This window comes from Mesoplodon mirus (genome assembly GCF_964341445.2).
Source record: "Mesoplodon mirus genome assembly, chromosome: 15".
NCBI lineage: Eukaryota > Metazoa > Chordata > Mammalia > Artiodactyla > Ziphiidae > Mesoplodon > Mesoplodon mirus.
The window spans coordinates 63,315,703-63,339,394 of NC_138991.1; the positions used below are offsets into that span (position 1 = coordinate 63,315,703).

Below are 23,692 nucleotides of genomic sequence, written 5' to 3' on the forward strand. Positions count from 1 at the left end.
GGCCATTAGCCACAGCCCTGGGTTGGGGTCATTCAGGGTGGTCCTTGGGGGTTGAGGATAGGGGCAAGGAACAGCCTCTCTCAAGGATCAGGGGAGCCTAGGTTGACACTCCCTCTGCTTGCATAAACCCAAACCCTAACTCAGTACCGAGCCCCTGCCTATTTATGGCTCCAATTCTCTTAAAGTGACCCAAAGTATCAGCCCCCTCCCACTCCTCTGCGGATCTATGTGCAGGGCCACAGAGAGGCCCACGAAGTCCCAGAGGGGAGGGCTCGTTGGCCAGTTCTGTTTGCCTCGTTGTAGAGTCCTCGCCTCTGTGACTCCACAGAGCCACAGCCTGCCCAAGACCACCAATGTCTTGGGAATATAATGGAAAAATCCGAACCTGGTCCTGGGTCCCACCCACAATGGTTCATCTGTGCAGAAGGTCCCTGGGGCAGGGGCACATCGTTTACCATTCCTGCTCAGCTAGGAAAACCGATCCTGGGTGGGATTCTGTTCCTGACCTCCCTCTACTTCCCCACAAAGTCCCAGACTCTAGAAAAGCTGCCGCTACTGAAAAGTCAGAAGAGCTAGACTGAATGAGGAGCCTCTTACCCCCTCCCAGCCCCCCACAGTACCAAGGATGACAGCCCAGCCTTAGCAAAGTAACCAGAACACCCTCATCCCAGCCTCGGGGGTCTGTAGGAGGAGCTAAGTTATGCCGATGTCCAAAGCTGGAGCTCCATTTGCCCCAAACAAGGGCAACAGAAACCTTCTCCAAGACCCAACACGCAGTCCCTGCTCCGGGTGAAGCTGGGGCTCACAATCTCTGGCTTAAAAGACCTGCTAGACCCCATTAGGCCATGGGCCTTCCCCCCACAACAAGGCTGTGTGGTTCCCCTCCTTCCACCCTCTGACCCTGCAGCAGCCCCTCTTCCAACGTGCACTCCAGTCAACCCCACCCACTCTGCCCTTCCCCCATCTCCCCCTCCTCACTCTGCCCCTGTGTCAGGACTTGAACTAGCCTCCCTGCCCCAGCCCGTGACCCCTCCCTTCCAGGTGTGTGCCTCTCCGTGCTCAGAGATCACGGCCTCTCCAGGTCCCCACAAATCTTGTCCCTGCAGAGTTCTCAGCGCGGGGCCTGGCTAAGGATCCGGCGCAGGGGGTTTGTGGGATGAATGCAGAATGGAGCCAGAATGCTCGGTGGAGAGGAGGGTCACCAAGGTCGCAGGAGCAAGAGGGACACGCGAGGGTAGTATCTCAGGTGTGAGAAAGCCCATCGGAATCTAGGCATGAGCTCTTCTGAACATTTTAGTGCTGGCGCTGGGATGCACAGGGAAGAGCGGACTGGGGACCCTCTGCAGAGCTCTGGAGAGGACAGAGCCTCCGGGGCTGGGAAAGGTGGGGGCTGTGGACAAGGCCACCAGCTCAGGGACGGAGGCTCCTATGGGAGGGCCCCGGGAAAGGCCGAGGCCACACTAACTGGTCCTCTGGGGAGACCGGTGCGCCTGGTCCTTAAGCCTCACAAGGCGCACATTTCTCTGAATCCCAATTCGCTTCCAATGGAGGAGAGCGACAGCTGCGTCGCACGTGGGCTCGTCGGGACAGAGGAATCCAGGCACCGTGACTCTAGCTCTGTCCCGAGCCTTGGGCTGTAGAGAGAAGAAAGGACCCTCAAGTTTCCCTGCTGTGGAGGCGTCAGTCTTCTGGGCGTGGAGACGCCAGCCGAGCCCAGGACTAGGAGAGGCACAAGGGAGTCCCGGATCCGCAGAGCGTCAGCCTCCGAGACCTGGTGTTCACAGGGGTGGTGACAATGCTCTATCCTCTTCTCGAGGGCCGAGAGCTGAACTTATCCGAGCTCAATGCGGGGGCCGCTCGGAATGGGGAAAACGGGGACCTGAGGCTGCACAGGGAAATGATGTGAAGATAAGCTGGAATAGGCAGTCAGGCTTTCAGGTCTGCTGTGGCTCGTTGGTCTAGGGGTATGATTCTCGCTTAGGGTGCGAGAGGTCCCGGGTTCAAATCCCGGACGAGCCCGCTCCCTTTTCTTTTTACCCCAAGAACTCCCAGGGTACCCAGCCCAGGGACTCCTGCGGGAACAAAATATGGCTCTGAGGGCCCATCGACCTCCACCGCCCACATTCAGCCCGCCAGCCTGATCGGAAGGGCCAGAAGCCCTGAATCTGAGTCCTGAATTTGGGCTCCATATTAGTTTAGGGAGTGGGAGGTAAGGAGAGAGATCTCCACACACAGCCGGAGGCCACAGCCTCAGCTTGGGACACCTCGCCCTCCGCCCATCCCTCTGAGGCTCAACACTCCCAGGTGGTTTTCCCCTCTGGCCGCCAGAGGGAGCGCCGAGCCGACGCTGCTGGGCTGGGAATCGGGGAACTTCCACCCGGGCCCCAGCCCGGGAAAGCCCCCAACTGTGTTGCGGGTGAGCTAGGCTCTGGCCGCCGGGCTGCGCTGCTTCTGTTGTTAATGACCAGTGGAGGATCGGGGAGCCTCCAGAGACCCCCCCCCCCAACGGGGCGAAATGGGAGAGTTGGGCGGCGGGGTAGGACTGCCCTGAGCGTGCACCTCACGAAGGGGACCCCTTAACTTCGGCCGCAGTTTCTTCTCACTTCCCCTTTCCCTTCCTGGGATCTGAACAGAAACCTCAGAGCCACCTCAGCCGGTGGCCCAGAACCTAGTAACAACACCCTCGTGCTGCATTAATCCAGCCTCTAATGATGGACATCCATGTTGCCCCAACCTTCTCTTTGTCCACAAGGGGAGCAGTAAGAGGCACCCCTCCTCCCCCCAGACAGGGGGTATCAGCCGAGGCCTAGTGGAGAGCACGAACACCTACTCCAGCCCAGCAGTAAGGAGGTCCCACCCTGTGTGAATTGCCCCCACCAGACAGCAACAGGGCAGCCCCCTCTTTCCCTACCAGAGGGGCATCTAGTCAGAGAAGTCTGCAAACCAGATTTAAATGAGATCTCATAAATGAGAGTCTCATAACGTAATACCGAAAATGTCCAAGATGCAACTGAAAATCACTGGTCAAACTAAGAACCAGGACAATTTCAACTTGAAGGAGAAATGACAAGAGACACCGACTCAAATGTTGGAACCATCTGTCAAGGAGGGTAAAGGTGGGTGACGCAGCTGTGGTAAAAATGCTTCAAGTAGCAATTACAAGCTACTTGAAACAAATTTAAAAAGTGAAAGTCTCAAATAAATGGAAGATATAAAGAATAGCCAAATGGAAAACTTAGAACTGAAAAATACAATAACCAAAATAAAAAGCTTAATTGATGGGCAACAGCAGAATGAACAAGACAGAAGAATCAGTAAACTTGAAGACAGAACAATAGAAGTTGCCCAGTCTGAAGAACAGAGAAAATAAACTTAAAAAATAAAATAAACCAAATAACAGAGCCTCAAGGATCTGTGGGGCTTTAACAAAATATATAATATTGGAGTCACTGAAGACCCAAGAGAGGAGAAAAATGGGGCTAAATAGTTTTAGAAGAAATAGTAGCTGAAAATTTCCAGTGGATTTGTTAAAAAAATAAACTTTAGGAGAGGGTGTACTCGCACCTCTCCATTCTTTGATCAAAGAATAAAGTTTTCAAAATAATCCTTATTGTTAGAGTTCTCAAAAAACAATAACAAAATCGAGCAGAATTACATAACCTCCTGCCCCCAAACACCACAGCTTTCTCCATTCCCATGTTGTTGTTGTTTTTCTCAGTATCACAACTGTTTATTTCGTGCTGGTGCTACCTATCAGCTGCAGTGGCTGTAGCTTGGCTGTGGCTGTGGGTTCATTCCAGGGTCCAGGGTGAGAAAGCAGCCCTAATTGTGCACATGCTGTTCTCACACGGTGGGCAGGAAGGGGAGGGGTGACCCTCACAACAGCTTTTACAGTTTCTTCCTGAAAGTCAGCTCTGGTTACTTTACAGATGCCTTTGAAGTCACATGGCCAAGTTCAACATCAAGGAAGAAAGCCAATAATTGGGAAAAATAGAATCTACCACCCTTCCAGAACCCACAGCCAAATCAAGCAACGGTCCATCAGGAAAACGTAAGCGACCATAGGTGTCTGGGGTCACGGGAAATCAGGGGCTTGCACCGAATGAGGTGGGGGAGGAAAGTCAGGGAAACTGTTGCCACGACCTCAGCCCAAGCACCGAGGTGGACGGTCTGGAGCTCGAGGGAGTCCACTGCCGTCCCCAGCCCTGGAGAGCCCTCGCCCGTCTCTCGTCTGCAGCAGGGAAGCAGGTGCTTCACGAAGCCTCCCTGGAGAGCAGCCCTGAAGGCCACACTTCTGGCTGCCTCCGGATTTCTCCTCGGCAAACTCGAACTTCCAGAGGAATTTCTGGGAAATGCGGCTCCCATCTTGTTACGGGCCGAACGCTGGTGTCCGCCCCAAACCCCTAGGTTGAGGTCTGACCCCACCGTGACGGTACGTGGGGACATGCCTGCGGGGCTATGAGGCCCAGAGGGCGGGACCCCCCGACGGGAAGGCGGCGGACGCGGTCTCACCTGGAACCGCCCGTAAGACGACAGCGGCCAACCTGACTGAGCGCTTCCCGGAGCCTGGGGGCGCGGCCTCAAGGTCCCCACCGTCGGGGAGTAGGCGGCGGGCGGGCCCCGAGGCCGCAGCCCCGCGCCTTAGGGGCAGGGACCACCGGCCGCTCCGCGCTCCCGCCGCCCGCGCCCATGACGGCGGCGCGCGCGGGACACGGCCCATTCCCGTGTGTTTTTGAAATCTATCTCCCTCTACTTTTTTTCTGACGTATTTTAAAGCACATATAGCATTGCTTCACCCGTAAAAGCTTTTTGCCTTTTTTTCCCACCAAATATCTCTACAAATAAAGTCCTTTGTTCTAAAATACTCGCAATGCCATGTGCACATCCAACAACATTAACGGTGATGCTGCAATGTTCTCTCGTGCTCAGTGCGCATGCGGGTTCCCGCTGCCTCCTAACCTCCACTCCGCATTTGGCTGGCTGGATTCAGGATGCAGGCCAGGTCCACACATCGAAGTTGGTGGAGTCTGAAATCTCACTGAGTCCTCAGCAGATTCTCCGAGGCTCCCTGTCTCCAGAATTTGGGGTAGGGAAGGAGCAGACAACCCCTAGATCCCACTCCCAGTCCATCATGTATCTGAAGTTCCTTTCTGCTCTGGAGAGCCAAGCCGGGAGGGGGCTGGGGCAGGGGTTGCCCCAGCCCCGACCTTCCCGGGTCTCACTCCTGGCATGCAAGGATCCGCTTGCTCCCTCTAGTGACGTCTCATTTCTGACCCTGAATCCCGGGAGATTGGATCCTAAAGCAGAGGGCGTGAGCAGGGTAGGTGTCGCAGCAGGCGCCACAGGGTCTCCAATCCCCTCCAGCAATCCACCGCCAGGTCGCTGGTTCCAGCAACTCAAGATCGTCCAAAGGACAGACCAAGAAATGTTGGGGCAAAATAAGTTTTTAAATAAAAATAAATTTCTTTTAGATAATTCAAAGGAAGTATGGATGGAGTTATGCGAACAAGTGGAATCCAGTTAAGTCTAACAATTATTTTGGGTTCACGGGCTTGTTTGCGCATATACGGTGGTGGGTCCCTTATCATTTCCCCATTTCGGGCCACGTGTCCGCGCGGGATCATCTCGGGCTGGCCCGCCCCGAGTTCTATCCGTGCCTCAGGGCTCCCGGGGGCGGCAGAGCCGCCGTCTGTCCTTCCGTCCGTCGGTCAGTGTGGAGCCTTACCCCTCCCTCAACCCAGCGGCTCTCCGGCTGGGGATACGGCGAATTCCAGGAATTCTCAACACGCAGGTCGCCCGAGGGTGCTCCACGTCCCCGCTGACCCTGGGGCCTTTTGGGTTATCTACAGCCAGCCAACTTTCCAAACGTGGCCGCAGTCTACCAAGCATGGGTGCCCGGCTAGCTTCGTCGGTAAAGCGTGAGACACTTAATCTCAGTGTCCTTGGTTTGAGACCCACGTTGGGCGTTCTTTTGACAGAAACTCTAAGCAATTCCTGGCATTCGGCTTAGGTACAAAATGCACCAAAGGCTAGTCCGACGAACCGGGTCCAGACGCTGCCACATCCGCAGCCTGTCACTTCGCAGTGAGTCACCCCGCCCAAGCTCTCACAGGCCTGGTGTCTCCTCCTTATAGTGGGTCCGCGAACCCACTTGATTCCTCAACTTCTTTAACCAAAGGAAACTTAGAAATGGGTCCATCAAAGATTTGAACCTGGTTACCAGAGAAAAGCCACCCACCAGTTTCTCCTTTGGTTTATTTAGTCGACGACGGAGCGAGCTGCTACTATTATCTCTGCATCTGCAGGACAGCGTGGTGTAAAAAGTTCAACTCATACTAGGATGTTCCTTTGGGAGTGAGGGGTGTACCGGATTCCAAGTCACAATCGTCTCTCAAACAGGAGTGACCCTACAGGGCAGAGGAGCCCAGACCACTGTGAGGAAGGACGAGGGTGAAAACCAGGGTGGGCATGTCCACATCTGCTGAATGCCACAGCGGTGTTTCCCCGGGACACAACCCCAACTACTCTTTAAAAGTTGGGCTCGTCCGGGATTTGAACCCGGGACCTCTCGCACCCTAAGCGAGAATCATACCACTAGACCAACGAGCCACCTTGTGAGGGTGTTTTGTTCTCCTCTTGAGTTCAGCATGGCTCTGTCCTCGCTGGTCTAGACTGTCTCGGTTTTCTCACCCATGGATCGTTTCCCCATCCATGGATCGTTTCCCTTTTCCCCACGAATGTCAGGGAAGGATTTGATTCCATGGACAGGAGGGGGATGGGAAGGCTCAGCACTGCCACACTCTGAGACTCCCAAGTCGGCAAGTCCTGATGCGGGTTTTGGAGGGTCCCGCTCCTCTGCTCTCCTCTCCGCCCGTGGAAAACCGAGACGATCAGCTCAGGAGAACGTCCCCAGGTCCCTCTTCCGTCACCGGGCTAAGGGCTGGGCAGCGGAGTGAAGCTGAGAGCCGGGTTTGGCCCCCCGCCCCCGGCGTGGCGGGCTCCCCGGACGCCCCCGGGACCGCCACCCCACCCCCACGCCACTCACTGGGAAGACCCGCCGCGGGGTCCCGAGTCTCACACCCCGTCCAGCCCAGAGAACTGCCTCCCAGAGCCCCAGACTCGCGTCCCAGTGCAGACAGCAGCTGGGAAGGGGCCCCGGCGAGGGGGTTTAGGTAGGGAGCAAAAGGATGAAGGAGGAAGTTGAGGAAACCCAGGGAGCCCTCAGGGGACACTCTCCACCCCGCGTTGCCGTTGCCACTGCTGTGACCTGGGTCACGGCCCCTCCCTGTCCGCTGAGCACACCCAGACACCAGACTTCAGTGTCCAGGCCCGATCTGGCCACTTGAGTCCAACTGGGATCTGGGTCCACCACCCCCTGGGCCTGCACATGATCCATCCTCACAGGCCCCGACCCCACACCAGCTCTGCCAGGGATTCCGTTTCTGCCGTAAAATGACCAGAAAAAGCAAACTGGGCTCCTCGGGGATTTGAAGCCAAAGTGAGGGTAAGAACTTCTCCACAGGGACCTTCCTCTGCAGTTCGCACTTCCTGTTCACTGGACAAATGCCCAACTGGAGGCAGGCCCTAGACTGAGGGCATGGGTAGGGGGGAGCAGACGCCACCGGGTGCCAAAGGGGGTTAAGGCAGGCCTGAGGGAGGGACACCACTGACACAGAAGAGGACTTTGCAGAGGAACTAACCTGCTGGTGGAGGCAGTAGTGCTTTCCCTTCAAGGAAAGGGGAGTCTTAAAAGGCTCTGGCTATAGGAGAAGAAAGTGCTGGCCAGGGAGCCTGGTTACCCCGGTTGACCCCCACCAGGCCTCAGGGGTGGGAGAGGCCTCCCTGGACATCCAAGTGGGGCCCGGGGCTCTGTGCAGGAAACCCACTCACTCGGGGACTTGAGAGTCAGGAGGCATGAAAGGGGCACCCAGCATGCACGACCCTGGGCTTAACTGGAGAAACCCAAGCATTTAGGTCAGAGAAGAGGCCCACCAGCCCCCTGCCCCCTCTGCATGTTCTGGGAAAATCTGGCTCTTCGGTAGCTTGCCTGGCAGAGGCTCTGTGCCATAATCCCCTGGGCCTGGGATGAGGAAGCTCTTCCCAGATTGGGGGACCTGAAATTTCAACCAAAGCCTCAGTCCCCGCCCGTGTCACGCATGTCTTTTCTTTTCTGTATTCTTATTCTTTGATGTCTGGAGCCTTGCTGACTCTGGAGGGAATGCCCCTCCCAAGGTTGGCCAATTCTAGGAGATAGTAAACAATTCCTCTGCCAGCAGGCATTTCAGATACAAACCAACCAATCCAGAGTCCACAACCACCTGTTTTATCAGACTCTTACACTCTGGGCCACAACCCATCTGCCAGAATCACCTCAAGGCTGGGAAACAGACAACTAGGGACAGCACCTATGCCCCAGAGCCTGGTGAAATTATTCAAACTAACCCATTTAAACCTGTTTTCCCTGCCTCACCTGTTTCACCTTTCGTGAAACCACAATAAAGCCTCTTTTGCCCACATTTTCTTCTCATTCCTTTCGCCTCCTGACTGACTCTGGTGCTTCCCCTGTGCCCCCCTCCCCCCACGTGGAGGCGTGCCCCCTCCTCTTGGAAACTGTGAGTAACAAGCCATCTTCTCAATGGCTGGATCTGTTGGCCTCAGAGAATAGTAATAAAATCTATGTAAACATTGCCGTTCTTCCAACTTGGAGAAGAGACCCGTGTCTAGAGCACCGCCCTCTGGACACCTGTGGAGACCCCAGGTCCTTCGCGGTCCCCATGCTCAGTCTCCGATGCGGTTTCCTTCCTTCCCTTGGTCGTGGAAGGCCCTTTTGGCAGCCCCTCAAGTAGGAAAAAGACGTTGAAACGTGGGCTTGTCCGGAATTTGAATTTATGACCCAAAGCAAAAATACACGCCCAGACCAAGTTACATCGTCACCCCAGGTCCAGTGACCGTCTGGCACACAGACCTGGTCTCCCGCGAGCCGAGACAGAAGTGTTTGCCCCCCTCCCCCCGCCTTCGGGCTCCTTCCCCCAGAGCCAGGCCTCCAGGCCAGTCCCGGAGCCCCGAGGACGAAGCCTCCGGCCTGGAAACACCCGCCCCAAGCGGAGCGATAGCCACTTGGCAGCACGGAACTGGGCGCAGCCCGATCGGATCGCGGCAGGCGGGGACCAAGATCCTCTCGCTCAGGACTCCGCAGAGCTCCGGAGCCTTAACCCGAAAACTGGGGATGTCTGAGAAAAAGAAAGTGGGGTTCATCCAGAAATTGAACCCGCGACTTTTCGCACCCAAAGCGAGAATCATACCCCTATACCAGCAAGCCGGCGCCTACCTAGCTCCTGACGTCTGTCTTTGGAGGCCTGAGACCGCGGCTCCGCCCTCCGATCCTGGGCCGAGTTCTGGCAGCCGGGCCCCGCAGGGACTTGCGCCGGAGGAGGTTTCGGTTTCGATTCCAGATGCAGCGCTGCCGGAACCTCACGGAGAGGGGGGTCCCGCACACTAAGGCCCTAGAACCGCAGAGCCAGACTCCCCCAGGCCACGAGGGCCACCCACGAGGGACAGGCGACCAGGAGGAGGAGGGAGTCCCTGTGGCCCGGGTGAGTGTGAAAGTCTCCCAGGCCAGAAATTTCACCCAATATGGGACACAAATCCAGGACCTTGCGAATGAGACTCTGCCACCTCCCAACCGGCCAGCCCGGGAGAGCCTCGAGCATCTCGGGGTCCCTCTTGGCCTGAGGTCGGCCCCAGAAAACCCTCACAGTTCTGGAACCCTGATGTACGGGTCAGAACTGGGGTTGGTGCTCGCTTCTTCCTGAACGGCGCTGCCCCGCTAGCAAGGAGTCCAGCATCCCCCTGGAAAGGAAGGCCTCCCTGGCTTGTCCCCGAGGCGAGGCCATGGAGCCTTCCTGATTTGCTTCAGGCTACTCGTCCAAAAGAGGGCTGAGAGTTTGATGATGAGAAATCGTCCCTTATTGGAACCCGGCACCTCCCACACCCTAAGCGAGGGTCACACCACGATCCTTACTAGTCTCTAGTGATACCCAACCTCGTGCCCTTGCCCCCGACTTTCCAGCTCCCTGGAGCTGCTGGGACTACCCAGACCCATGGCTGGACAGCAGATAGGAACTTGTTGGGGCTCTCATCCTCTGCTGAAAGGACCCAAGAATTCAGCACTCCAGTGCCCGAGATGCAGTGTGCACAGGATCCAGGGTTTGTCCCTACCATTTTTAGGACAGTAAAGTTCTGAAGAAATCCAACTAGTTTATGAGGAGTATCATTTTTTCTTTAACTTTGCCTGGCTAGCTCAGTTGGTAGAGCATGAGACTCTTAATCTCAGGGTCGTGGGTTCGAGCCCCACGTTAGGCGTAACTTTTGCCCTCAGGGCTTGGCTTCACAGGTAAGCAGGGATGATATTACAGAAGTGACCAGATCCATATAAGCTAAGCTTCTTCCAAAGGAGGATCTGTTGCTGGTCCAGGGAGGCCGGCATGTGGCCACCAACCTCGAATCCCACCCGAGCAACTTGCTTTTGTCTAATTAATATTTTATTATATACGTTTGGGAATTTAAAAGTTGAAACTTACTCCACAGTTCCAGATACAGCACACAGAGCGGGTCAGGAGCCCCTCTGAGAGGTTCCTTTTCTAAGAACATTCTTGAAATTCCCACAATCGGGGCAAGCGCTTGCTTATCAGACCAAGAATTATCGCCCAAAGTAGGACTCGAACCCATTCAGTCTCAGTTCTACACGCGGAACGAGAGTGACAATAGGAGACTTGGAAATGGATTTTCAGCTAACTCTGGCCCTAAGCAGGGACCTACGTGATGCTCCATGTGTATCCGGGGGTGTTCCCCACCCAGGACCCTCGCCTCCCCCAACCCTGTGTGTCCCCATCTGCATTTGCTGCAGCTTTCCTCCCTCCTGAGACAGAGATGCGGCAGGGAAGGGAGCCCCTCATCTGGCTGTTAGTCCTGTCCCAGCCCCTCTCCCCTTTCTAAAGTAGAAAGAAAGTTGGAAATCGTGGGCTACTCCAAGTAGAGATTGGGTGTCCCTCTCCTCGAGAGGCAGCAGTGAGGGAAATGTGAGTTCCTTTCTTGGGGTGGGGTAGGGGAACCAGAAGGGTTAGCAACACCGGCCCTGAGGCTCTCATGATGTCGGGTCATCTGGGTATCCAGGTTTCCAAGGTGGGGGCCAGCGGGGGGCAGGAGAGGGCTTGGCAGTGGGGAGGTGCCTGCCAGGTTGTGTCCCTCTTGGTGCCTGGATTGGGGCACCCTACTCATCCAAAAGAGAGAGAGACTATATTCCTCAGAGTTCTGTTGTAGTCTGTTTTTCTGGAGAACTCAGAGAGAGAGAGAGAGAGAGAGAGAGAGAGAGAGGAAGGGAGCGAGAGGAAGAGGAAAGTGAGGGAGAGATTGTGATTGATTGTAAAAATTGGCTCACACGATTGTGGGGATCCCAAAGTGAAATGTGCGGGGTGGGAATTCCATCAAGAGTCCATGTTGCAGACTGGAGTCAGAAGGCAGTCCAAGGCAAAATTCTTTCCTCTTGGGGGTAATCTTAGTCTTCTCTCTTAAGACCTTCAATTGATTGGGAGAAGCCCACCCACATTATGGGAAGATAATTTGATTTACTCAATTCTACTGATTTAAATGTTAGTCACATCTAAAAATACCTTCACAGCAACATCTAGACTGGTGTTTGACCAAACATCTGGGCACCATAGCCTGGCCAAATTCACACACAAAATTACTCATCACAGGGTCCTGTCAAAGTGCTGGGCTTCCTTCCAGACTTGTGGTTGCCAAGGGGGAGGAGGGTAGGGAAGGGATCGATTGGGAGTTTGAGGTTAGCCAATGCAAACTATTATATATAGACTGGATAAACAACAAGGCCCTACTGTGTAGCACAGGGAACTATATTCAATAGTCTGTGATAAACCATAATGGAAAAGAATTTTTAAAAGAATGTATATATGTATAACTGAATCGCTTTGCTGTACAGCAGAAACTAACACAACATTGTAAATCAACTATACTTCAATTTTTTAAAACGTGCTGGGCTTCCTTCTTAATAATAGGAGAGACAAGGTACAAAAGCTTACCTTCTACTTTGGATATGTCCCAGTAGGCACCAGACCAGAAAACAGTACCTCCCAAGCTTCTCAGAGATGCTGGTGTGTCTCCTCAACCATGCAAGTCTTATTGTCTCGGTGAATAGCATTTCCTGCAGGCACTGCCAAGATCCATAGTCAGCTGGTGGGTCTTGTTCCATTGCAGCATGCCGTAGAGCCATGCTAGCGCACCAGTATCTCTGTCCCTTCTGATTCCTTCCTTCACAGTTTGCCATGGCATTTCTGGCAATTCTACTTCATTTAATATAGGCCATTGCTTTTTCCATCCTTCCAAGAGCCATGCCAGCTGAGTATCACAACCAGTTTGAGGGACCATGCCAGGCGTTAAGTTCTGTGTCATGGAAGAGTGTCCCATATAATAATCTCTCCTCTTTCCAGCTTTTTATTCTCCTCACCCAGATCCAGGACCATCAGGATCCACTCCGGGCAGACTCTCCAGGTCACTGCTGACACGTCATCCAGATCCTACAGAAGCAGTCCCAGTACTTTCCCAGTTGAGTCATGCTGGGATGTGACCCTAGTATTTGGTATGGTGGCCTGGAGGGGAAGTTGGAGCAGGTCTGAAGTGACCAAATGTTTTGTAAAATACCTGCCTCATTTGAGGTTCCTCCTAGTCTCCAGGCAAGGGGGTGGAGGCCTGGGCCCCCACAGCAGGCCCCGAGAGTTCAAGGCTCTCAATGCAGCTACCCAGATATATCCATTCCAAGTTTGATGGCCCCGAGCGTTCAAGGTTCTCAATGCAGCTACCCAGATATCCCCAATGCAAGTTTGAGGGTCCCATTTCTTCCCTATCAGCACCCTGACATTGGTCCAGGAAATTTGCTGAGACTGAGAATTCAAGTCTGCCTCAAGGCCTGCTCCTGAGCCTGGCCTTCAGCTTTATCGGCCCTTCAGCTGTAGGAGATGTAGGTTGCTTTCAATGCTGCCAGAGCAGCCTCTGATGTTCACACTGCTTTGAACTGGTGATTAGTCCACCGGAGCCTGTCATTCTCGGGTTTCAATGCATTAAAGACATTGAAACATTTTTGTTTCAATGCGTCAACACATAATTCCACAATGGTTACAATGATCACATTTCCACTGTATCTCCAAAATGCCAGAGACATGGGGTGAGCTCCCCCCCCATACAGCCATCCCAGTTCAACGGGGGCAAAAGCTTAATAATTGCATGGCTCCAGCATACCCGGGTCTCTCAGAAGTCTACCTACCACCAGTGATGTTCTCCTTGGTGCCAGGCAGCCAGAAGGTGATTCAACCTTGGAATCTTGTAACCGAGCAGGAACCTATGGGGCCTTCCAGGGACAGATCCCCCCATGTCCTCCGCCTGCTGCTCATCTGTAGAAAACTTTAGCCTCCTAGGCCTTCCCCAAGTTCCAAAGAATAAATTTAATCAAAGAAGTGAGAAAATGCAGAAAGAAAGGAAAACAGTCAAGCAAGACAGTGGTTTAGCCATTAAACAAAGTCAAGCACCTTTAGCTCCTCCTCAAGGGCTGTAGATAATATTCTGAGCTGTTTTGCAGAGCCTGAAACCCTCACCAGGTGGAAGAAGTTAACTGTAGATTGCCCAAAAGCACGTACGTAGACCCCAGACCGGTTGGAACCAGAAGGTTGATGATGTTGACTCCCGATTACCTCACCACCAACCAGTCAGAAGAATGTCCATGAGCTGATCACACACCCCACAACCCCCATCCCTCACCTTGTGTTTAAAAACCTTTCCCTGAAAGCCATCTGGGGAGTTCGGGCCTTTTGAGCGCTAGCTTACTGGACTCCTTGCGCAATAAACGCTGCACTTTCCTTCACCACCACCCGGTGTCAGTAGATTGGCTTTATTGCATAAAGCTGAGCAGATCCAAGTTTGGTTCGGTAACAGTCTCATTCTTAGAGTCTGTTTCCAACTATTTTAGGACAAGTTTCCAGGGATTTTTGTGTAATCGGTGCATGAAGGGAACACTCTGAGGAGGCATCTGTAAGGAAGCGGGGGAAGCAGGATAGACCCGTGGGCCAGTATTTAAACTTTTATCCCTCAGCTTCAAACTCACCCTCTAGACCCCGCTTAGTGACACAGTAAGTCCTCTACACACGAACGAGTTCTATTCCGAGAGCACGTTCATAAGTCCAATTTGTTCCTAAGTCCAACAAAGTTAGCCTAGGTACCCAACTAATACAATCGGCTATATAGTACTGTACTGTAATAGGTTTATAATACCTTTCACACAAATAATACATAAAAAACACAAAATAAAGAAAACATTTTTAATCTTACAGTACAGAATCTTGAAAAGTACAGTAGTACCAGCTACATCACCGCTGTTTTTATGCTTGCTTCCGGACATCCTGGGCTTGAAATAAAGACACTGTACTACTGTCCTCTATACAGTACTGTACAGTAAAGTACACAGAAGCATAACCACTTGTATAGGATGCACGCATGTGACAATATACGCCAGACACGTGAACTAACTTATGTGATTAGACATGCGAACACACATTCGCATCTTTGAAAGTACGCAACTTGAAGGTTCGTATGTGGGGGACTGACTGTACTGCGCTTTGCCAGAGGATCTGTGTCATATTTTGCCGATAGGAGGCTCTCGAGAGGCTGAAAGGCTGGCGGAGGAAGAAGGGGCTCTACATCCTGTTTGTTTCCCATTCCTACTGCCATCCACCCCACCCAGCCTCACTTTTTTTCCCTGCAATAGTAGTTCTTTCCAGAAATGGCAGCTGAATCCAGTTTGAAGTTTTCCCAGCACTCACAGAACCACCCTCATCATGGCTCATGAGAGACACCTGCGCAAGCTGACTGAGGTCCCCTCCTCAGGCGTCTGGGGACGCCAGTCCCAGGGGACCCTCCTCTGAGCTCAGCTGAGCTGCTCCTCTTTTCCAGAGATTGGTGTGTTTTTGTTTTCGTTTTTGTTTTTGCGTTACGCGGGCCTCTCACTGTTGTGGCCTCTCCCATTGCGGCGCACAGGCTCCGGATGCGCAGGCTCGGCGGCCATGGCTCACGGGCCTAGCTGCTCCGCGGCATGTGGAACAATGCTTTTTACATAGTTACCAGTTTTTATAAGTCTTACAATAACAAATAGGTTTTCTTACCCTCCCTCAGCTTTACTGAGGTATAATTGACAAATAAAAATCATATATATTGAAGGTGTATAATGTGAGGATTTGATATATCTATACCTTGTGAAATGATTACCACAATCAAGCTAATTAACACATCCATCACTTCACAAAGTTACCTTCTGTGTGTGCGTGTGTGTGTGTTGAGAATACTTAAGATCTACTCTTAGCAATTTGAAGTTAACAATACGGTATTATTAACTATAATCACCATGCTGTACATTAGATCCCCACAACTTATTCGTCTTATAATTTAAAGCTTGTATCGGGCTTCCCTGGGGCCACAGTGGTTGAGAGTCTGCCTGCCGATACAGGGGACACGGGTTCGTGCCCCGGTCCGGGAAGATCCCACATGACGCGGAGAGTCTGGGCCTGTGAGCCATGGCCGCTGGGCCTGCGCGTCCGGAGCCTGTGCGGGAGAGGCTGCAACAGTGAGAGGCCCGCATACCACACACACAAAAAAGCTTGTATCCTTATACCAACCTCTCCCCATTACCCCCACGCCCCAACGGATGGGTTTTTTGACTGCTGCGTGGACCCTGGCTTGGTAATGAATTTGGGCTTGAGCTCCTTGCCAGTGGGAAATGGGATACTGGTGACTCGTGGCATGCAAGGAGCCCACCTATCAAGCCACCTATCACCTGGTTGATTATGATGAAGTGCCGACTGAAGCAAGTGCCCTGGGGGACCACTTGGCTGCTGCACTTGACTCTTATGGCAGTAAAGGTGACTACAAGGACTGTGGCATGGAAAGGATTCTCCTGGGTGCATCTGTTTGCTTAAAGAAAGAAAATGACAAGATCAGGCCTTTAAATTTTCAGCCTAAGTCATGTTCAGAGATCCAGGGACGTTTTCTGGCAGCCATAAAATAATCGTATAGCTGCAGGGCTGACGTTGCTGAAAATCAAACACATAATCGAATGAAGTATGTTGCGGAATGACAATGTAAGTTGAGTTCATAGTCTTGGGAGATCTTTCATGTGGAAGAAACGGCACTGATTATGAAGGAGTGGAGCGGAAGCCTGGGGACATCTAGGTAGGATCAGACCTAGTTGAGAATCTTGAACCCCTGAGTCATTTGGAGCCTCCCTTGCCAGTGAAAGCAGCCTGTCCTCTGATATCTGAGAAGAGTAGCCTTCCTGTGTTTGAATATCCTATAATAATCTCACCTGGAGCATGACAGGTGAGACGGGATGACAGTTCTCCTCAAAGCCCACACCAGCCAGCCTTGTTGCCCCCTAACACTGGTTGCCCTATAACTACAATCAGATCAGCACGCTGTAGGAGAAGGACAAAGGCTGGCCTGGGAGGAAATCATTCATATGCCAAAAGAATTGCAAATTTTGCTCATTTATGCCAGCAGAGAACTAGGGAATGTGTGTGGGAATGGACCCAAGGATGTTAGAATAAGGAGGACGGGATATGATTTTTGCAACTGGTGACATTATTTCTCTGGGTGCACTTCCCAGCAAGCCTGTATCTAATGTGTTATCTTGTGCAGCTGAATGTGGCTCTGCCAGTTTTCTTAGTTGGTTGGCTAAGCATGGAACTCAATGGTGGCCTATGTTTAAGGAGATTAAGATTCAAGAATGTTCCTGGCATCATGTAGAGAAAGGAATCCAAAGACTCTGTGAGACAGAAATGCTGGAATGGGTCTATCATACATGAAAAGCACACCCACCACCCCACTGAGAGGGCCCCAGGGACATTCCCTTCAATAAGACATTGAGAAACGTTGGTGAGGGAAGCACCAGCAGCCTTGGATAGCTCTGTGGTCGCTGTTCTCTGCAGGCCACATATGATGGTGGGAGATGCTGCACTGAGATGAGGTCCCTGGTTTGAGTAGGGATGATGGGACCTCAGGTGCTTGGGAAAGCAGAAGTAAGGCCAGAGCTGGAGGCACAGAAGAGTCCCATCCATGGTTTTTAAAAGTAAAAGAGAACTATGTGTATATATGACAAAGCCTCAGCGGCCACCTCCTCCTTGGGCATGTGGTAAAGGAGGCTTCTGATTTTACTCCACCATGTCCTGCACTTTGGGAGATTTTTACCTTGAGGATGAAGGCATGGATTAAAAAAAGAGAAAACTTTATTATGGACGAAATCTGAAAACACGCACATCTTTATCAGAAAAGTAAGCCTTGCCCAACTTCGCTATAGGGTGTTTATCAGAAAAGTAAGCCTTGCCCAACTTCGCTATAGGGTGGCATCTGGCTAAACCCCAGGGCCCCTTAATTTCCCACTATGGTAATTAGACAGCTGGCTTCATTTCATTTTTCCTGCGGCAGAAAGTTTAAAATGCTACCCCCTGTACCCCGGGTGGGACTCGAACCCACAATCCCTGGCTTAGGAGGCCAATGCCTTATCCATTAGGCCACCGGGGCTGATGAGAAACGATTTACAACAGTCTTAAACCAGTCTTTCTGTCACCTCCCCGCGGTTCCTACACATTACGCACAGCCTCCCGGCTCCAGCTCGGCGGGTCCTTGATCCCCTTGACGTCCGTATTCGGCGGATGCATCCTCTTAGATCCCGCCGGTTCCCGAGCATGCTGGGGCTCGGGAGAGATCGCGCACGCGCGGATGGAGCTGAGGTACGATCCTCGCTTAGGATGTAGGAAGTCTGCGGATCAAGTCCCGGATGAGCCCTTTCCACCTCTTCTTAGGAGAATCCGAGTCCTGGGATAATTAACATCAAGAAGGCGTTCAAGGGAGCAGGAGCGCGCCCACGGCGGTGCGGACGGCCGGGCCGTGGCCGAGAAGTTCGATCACCTGGAGGAGCACCTGAAGAAGTTCGTGGAGAACATCCGGCAGCTCGGCATCATCGTCAGCGACTTCCAGCCCAGCAGCCAGGCCGGGCTCAACCAGAAGCTGAATTTTACTGTTACTGGCTTACAGGATATCGATAAGTGCAGACAGCAACTTCACGATATTACTGTCCCTTTAGAAGTTTTTGAATACATAGATCAAGGTCGAAATCCCCACTCTATGCCAAAGAGTGCCTGGAGAGGGCTCTGGCTAAAAATGAACAAGTTAAAGGCAAGATTGACACAATGAAGAAATTTAAAAGCCTGTTGATTCAACTCTCTAAAGTATTTCCTGAGGACATGGCTAAGTACCGGAGCATCCGGGGGAAGACCATCCTCCTTCCTAACTCCCTCCTCCGTCTGTCTGAAGATCCTCCTAGCCCTGCACGAGTGGCCGTGACCTTCAGGGAGCCTTGACTGAGCGGCACCGATGCTGTTTCCTGGGCCCATCCTCCCGCCACCTTGTCCTCGTCGTTGGCCTCTGGGGACGGCAGGGCCTGGAGGGCGTGCGGGGCTGTGCCGCCAGCTATCCCCTCTCCCTGACGTGCTCTGTTTGGTCCTCTAGCTCTCGGGGGACTGGTGATCACACAACTTTGAGTGCGATGTGTATGATTCTCCATGGCCAAATAGTCTTGGAAATATTAAATATGATAGGTAAAGTAAAAGTTTAAAACAATTCTACCTAATAGTTTTCTTTTAATATACTCTTTCTGTTCTTTTTTTTTTCTTTCTTTCTTTTATGGTGTCAAAGAAAGCTAAACAAAAAAACAAAAGGAAAACTTGGTTTAATATAAGTACTTTAAATTCATTTTGTATTTTATATTTTTAAGTATAGTGCATAAAGAATGTGTTCAATGAAACTGTGTTTCCATAGATTTCAGTTAGTCTAATATAATAAAGTCTTTAAGTACTTAAAAAAAAAAAAAGAAGGCATTCGCTATGCAAAATGTGGGAGCGGAAGGGAGAGAGGGAACAGCCGGGCGCTTGGGAAAAGTGTCGGTCCCTATCTTCATCCTCCTCCCTACGTTGCCCCTTAGACCAAAAGTGTTTCCTGGTTCCAAGTCTGTGCAGTTTTTAGCAGAGCCCAATGGCCTTAGGTCTTTGTCCTAAGGATGCTCTGTAATGGCTCTGTATCTGCCCGGCCAGCTCAGTTGGTAGAGCATGAAACTGTAGTATCAGAGGACCCAGCGTTTACTTTCCCACCAGAAGATGGGTATTCTTTGCCATCTCTAAAGTATTTGTCTTACTGTGGCTACCAGAGGCAGGATGGAGGGAGGCATGGGGGGAATTAGATGAAGGTAGTCAAAAGGTACAAACTTCCAGTTATAAGTAAGTATTAGAGGTGTAGTGTTCAACGTGATAAAGAGAATTAACATTGCTGTACGTTATAAGAAGAGTTGATTCTAAGAGTTAAGACAGTAAATCCTATGAGTTCTCATCACAGGTTGATGGATGGTCACTAAACCTGTGATAACCATTTCATGATGTATGTAAGTCGAATCATTATGCTGTACACCTTAAACTTATACAGTGCTGTATGTCAATTATATCTCAATAAAAGTAGGGAAAATAATAAAAATGTTTATCTTAATGAAGTTTCTCTTTTTACTTATGAGCCCTTAGTAAACCACTGAGACATCACAAAAATGATAAAGGAGATGGTGGCACTCCTCATGACCCCAAGGTCACCTGCGCCCACTGTAGGGGTACACGCTCAGCTGCCATTCCCCCAGCGTTTTCCCTGGTGGGAGGAGGTCCCATCACTTTGGTCATTCCGCTTAGCCAGAATCCCTTGGTAAGAACTCGGTTCCGCAGGTAGAGTCGTTTTTTCCAGGTAAAATGATGACTCAATCCTGGGCATATTCTTTACATTTAAATTTTTAAAAAAACATTCACATTAATCATTTAAGGGCATACTCTCACTGCAAGAAATCGAAATAATCTATTAATTTCTTTTTACATTTTTTATTGTGGTAAAATATATGCATAAGGTTAAATTTGCCATTTTAACTATTTTTAACTGTACAATTTACTGGCATCAGTTGCATTTACAATATTGTGCAAGCATCATTACTATCTATTTCCAAAACTTCTTCATCACAATAATCTATTATATTTTTAAATGCCCCTGTCCACTGACCCCTTGGGGGTGACCTACCCGTGCAAAAGTTCAACCCCTCATCTGTCGCAGCTCTCGTCGTCTGAACTATATTCATGCAGCCAGTCCCGTGTGGGCTCCTGGCACTCATGGCCGGTGGACTTCAGGGTCAGCATTCCGCCTGGATCTGAGCACTATAGGTCCTCACGGCGCCCTCGGGGTCTCCCAGGCGTCCCGAGCTACGCAACTGCAGGTGCAGGGCTACGCCCGAGGGGCTGGAGGTCGAGTGGCGGACACAGCCCTAGGATCCTAGGCCCGCGTAGGGAGCAGTCTGGAGAGAGGGAAAATGTTTTGTTTTTTTCCCGTACGCTGAGTAGAAAAATTGATCCTCGCAACGACCACGAAGGGACTCGAACCCTCAATCTTCTGATCCGGAATCAGACGCCTTATCCATTAGGCCACGCGGCCCTGCCGTTATTCGTTTTGCAGCTTTTCTCATAAAGCTTTCTCAGGCTCCTGTTCAGTATGCCCTAATGCGCATGCTCACACTGACGAGGAGCCCCGCCCCTCGGGCTCGGTGTGAGCGGGGCTCCAAGCTGTGCGACTGAGCGCTACTGAGCACAGCCCAACTGAGGGTTCGAGCCTGGGTGAGGCCGCCCAAGCCCCTCCTGTCCCGAGAGGCTCCTGATCTCTTCTCCCACGTGCCCCCGGCCCGCGGTGGGTCAGGAGTTGCCCTCTGCTCCCCCAGCCCCTTTGCTTCCCCTATCACAGCACCGCTAAACCTGCCATGCTCTGTTCCAGTCTTGTGGCCCCAGAATGGACTCTGACTGCTGTATAGGCAGAGGCCCTGTCCGTGGCCCCAGCGTGGTGTGCAGGTGGGGTGCGCGTGCTGGGAGGATGGTGTGGACCCCGCGCTGCCCTTTCCCAGGACATCCAGCTCAGCCTAGCCCATGTTGGGTTTCTTAGAGCCGGAGGCTGCCCTGGCGCCTCCCCTGCTACCCCTCCTCACCCGGTGGGCCCAGCCTCTGAAGTGCCAGGCACTCCGCATACATTATCTCACTTAGTGTCACAGCTCCCTGCGTGCAGGCGCTATTCACGTGTACAGCGATCATCATGTTTATTCCATGGCGGCTGAGCCTCCCGTGCTATCGCGCCGTTTTTAGATGAGGAAACCCAGGAGCGGATGGGGTCAGGGGTGGCGTTGGTGTGTGGCCACCCACAGTCAGCACCCCCTTGGTAGCCGCGGGCTCAGTCAGGCCTGCAGGCAGAGCCAGCGCTTCAACGAGCTGCGGATCTCCAGACAGGCCTTGCGGCGCTCATCACAGTCGGGACCCAGCACGTCTGCCCAGCACGTCTAGCTTGCACACCTGCCGATTGACCTGTGCCGACCACACCCAGCCTGTGCCTAGGACTGCCAGGTCCCCCAGCGCCCAGCCTGGCACCCAGTGTATTGTAAGGCCTAAAGTTTTAAGCTGCCTTCACATCTTTGGGTCTCACAGGCCCCGTTGGTTTCCCCTGCTCTTGTCAGCTGTACCCCCCCACCCAGCAGGGAAGGCCCCACCATCCCGCTAGTTCCCCCACCAGCCAGACCAGCCACACTCTACCCCAGTTCTCATTCTGAGGGGCTTCAGTTCCCTGCCAACCTGTGAAATTATTCAAACTAGTACCCCACCCCGTTACTACAAAGTCTGCGTCTACAGCCCCTGCTGGTTCCCCGTGCTCCCCGGGGAAACACTGAGTGGCCTGAATGGCCTGAGGTGTCTTCCTCCCCCAGCTGTGAGTATATGTGGTTAATAACTGCTGTCCATCTCACTGTCCAGGGCCGGGTGTTGTGTGTTCAACCATCTCATACTATTGAGGGCAGGGCATCCCTCCCTCTGCAATGGGGTGAATAGGAGGTGACCAGAACACCAGGGCTGAGAAGAAGGATGAATCCAGCTCCTCTCCCCAGGCGACCCCCCACCCCCAACTCACCTCAGTCATCAGCTCTGAGGACCTCCACCAGCGTCTGGATAAAGTCTGAGCCCTTCTCATCCCGAAAGGCTACACAGCCCAGGCCAAGGGACCAGGGCCAGAGTGTCAGACTCAGGCCCCTGCCAGCTGCCTTCCAATCCCCAGGGGCCTATTGTTGGTGGAAGTGGGGGCAAGCACACAGGACCCCAGCAGTCAGGCAAGAGAATAGGGCAGGGAGCAGGGACTTCTCGGTTCTGGATCAAGTTGCTGCTCAACGTTTGTGTAGTGAATATACAATGGATTCAATATCAAAGAAACATTTACTGTGAACCTACTATGCGCCAGGCACTGGCCAGGGCCCTGAGACAGACAGAACTGTCCTGCCCTCATGGAACTTACAGCCTAGAGGAAAGGATGTAGGTACAGTGCTTAGCAGAGCCAGCCCTCAATATGTGCTCACCATTGTTACTATTATCATAAATAATATACATGGAAGGAAGATGGCTTAACTGCAGCGAGGCTGGTGCCCCCGCACCCCAACAGCCAAGCGCCAGATGCCCCTACAGCCACTTCAGATCTCTGGCCAGGAGGCTAGGCCCTGTGTAATGGACTTTGTGAAGACCCATCCCCTTACCTTCAGTGGCTGTGTAGACCATCAAGATGTCTGCTTGGTTAGGGCTCCCTGGAGTGGGGCCCCTGGAGAAGCTGCCTGCAAGAGGGACCAATGCCTTTTACCCAGCGTCCTGGGACTCCACCAGCCCCAAGGGTCTCCTCCAGTCTTGCTCAAGGGCACACAGGGCAGTAGAAAGAGTGCAGAGCAGGAAAGACAGATCAAGTTTCAAATCTCAGCCCTGCTACTTCTTACCAGCTGTGTGACCTCGGAAAAGCTATTTCACCTTCCTGTCTCCAGGGTTGTATCGGGCTCAAGTAGGGGAAGAAACTCTCCATTTTCAAAGGCCTTAGCCATTTAAAGTTTTCCTTCCCATCTTCTTGGCGAAGAGAGGAAGGAGGTGGCAGCAGGATCCCAGCTCAGAGCCCTGGAAGTGCTGTCCAGACAGCTCCCCCACCAGGCCCGCCCAAGCCCAGGCTCCCTGAGGTAGGTAGACCCACCTTGCACATCAGCATAGATGTGGAGGACATCGGCCAGGGAGGGGGTGGCTGGTGGTGCCCGCAGCCAGCGCCACAACCAGGGGAGAGTGTGCGTCCCACGCCAGCGTCCCTGTGCCCTGGGGAAGGAGGGAACAGTCAGGTCCTTTCACTCAGGAGACACCTGGGGGTGCTTCCAGGGCTCTAGCCCCCAGAGCTCCTGGGCAGGCTGCCAGGCTGGAAACATTCAGATCACCGAATGACAGGTGCTGAGGGTGAAGTGCTCCAGTTCATGGACATGACCCCTAGGAGAGGCTGGGAGAGGGGGTGGGGAAAGGGCAGGGCTCACTCAGGCTTCTTGGAGGAGGTGGACAGCAAGTCCTGGGAGGCTGAGGGCTGGGTGAGGAGAGCCAGGGCTGCAGGAGGCGGGCTGCAGGGCAGGACCCGGCCAAGCCTCCAGGGAGGGCCCCAGGCCCTGCTCACCCCACAGCAAGCCTGA

General features: G+C 52.7%; 1 long non-coding RNA gene and 1 pseudogene across 3 annotated transcripts; both read left to right on the top strand.

Annotated features, from left to right (window-relative positions):
* The first annotated feature begins 9,088 nt into the window (after nucleotides 1-9,088).
* LOC309817175 lies at nucleotides 9,089-13,909 on the top strand. Of its 2 annotated transcripts, XR_014296096.1 has the most exons (3): nucleotides 9,089-9,593; nucleotides 12,507-12,621; nucleotides 13,649-13,909. It is a non-coding gene; the product is annotated as an uncharacterized lncRNA (long non-coding RNA). The 2 variants fall into 2 exon arrangements; XR_014296097.1 differs by lacking the exon at nucleotides 13,649-13,909 and having other exon boundaries at nucleotides 12,507-13,152.
* A 2,518-nt stretch (nucleotides 13,910-16,427) lies between these two features.
* On the top strand, nucleotides 16,428-18,480 carry LOC309816762 (mediator of RNA polymerase II transcription subunit 10-like; annotated as a pseudogene). The gene is made up of 3 exons: nucleotides 16,428-16,434; nucleotides 17,711-17,843; nucleotides 17,949-18,480. The product of its transcript is annotated as a mediator of RNA polymerase II transcription subunit 10-like (transcript).
* Nucleotides 18,481-23,692: the final 5,212 nt, after the last annotated feature.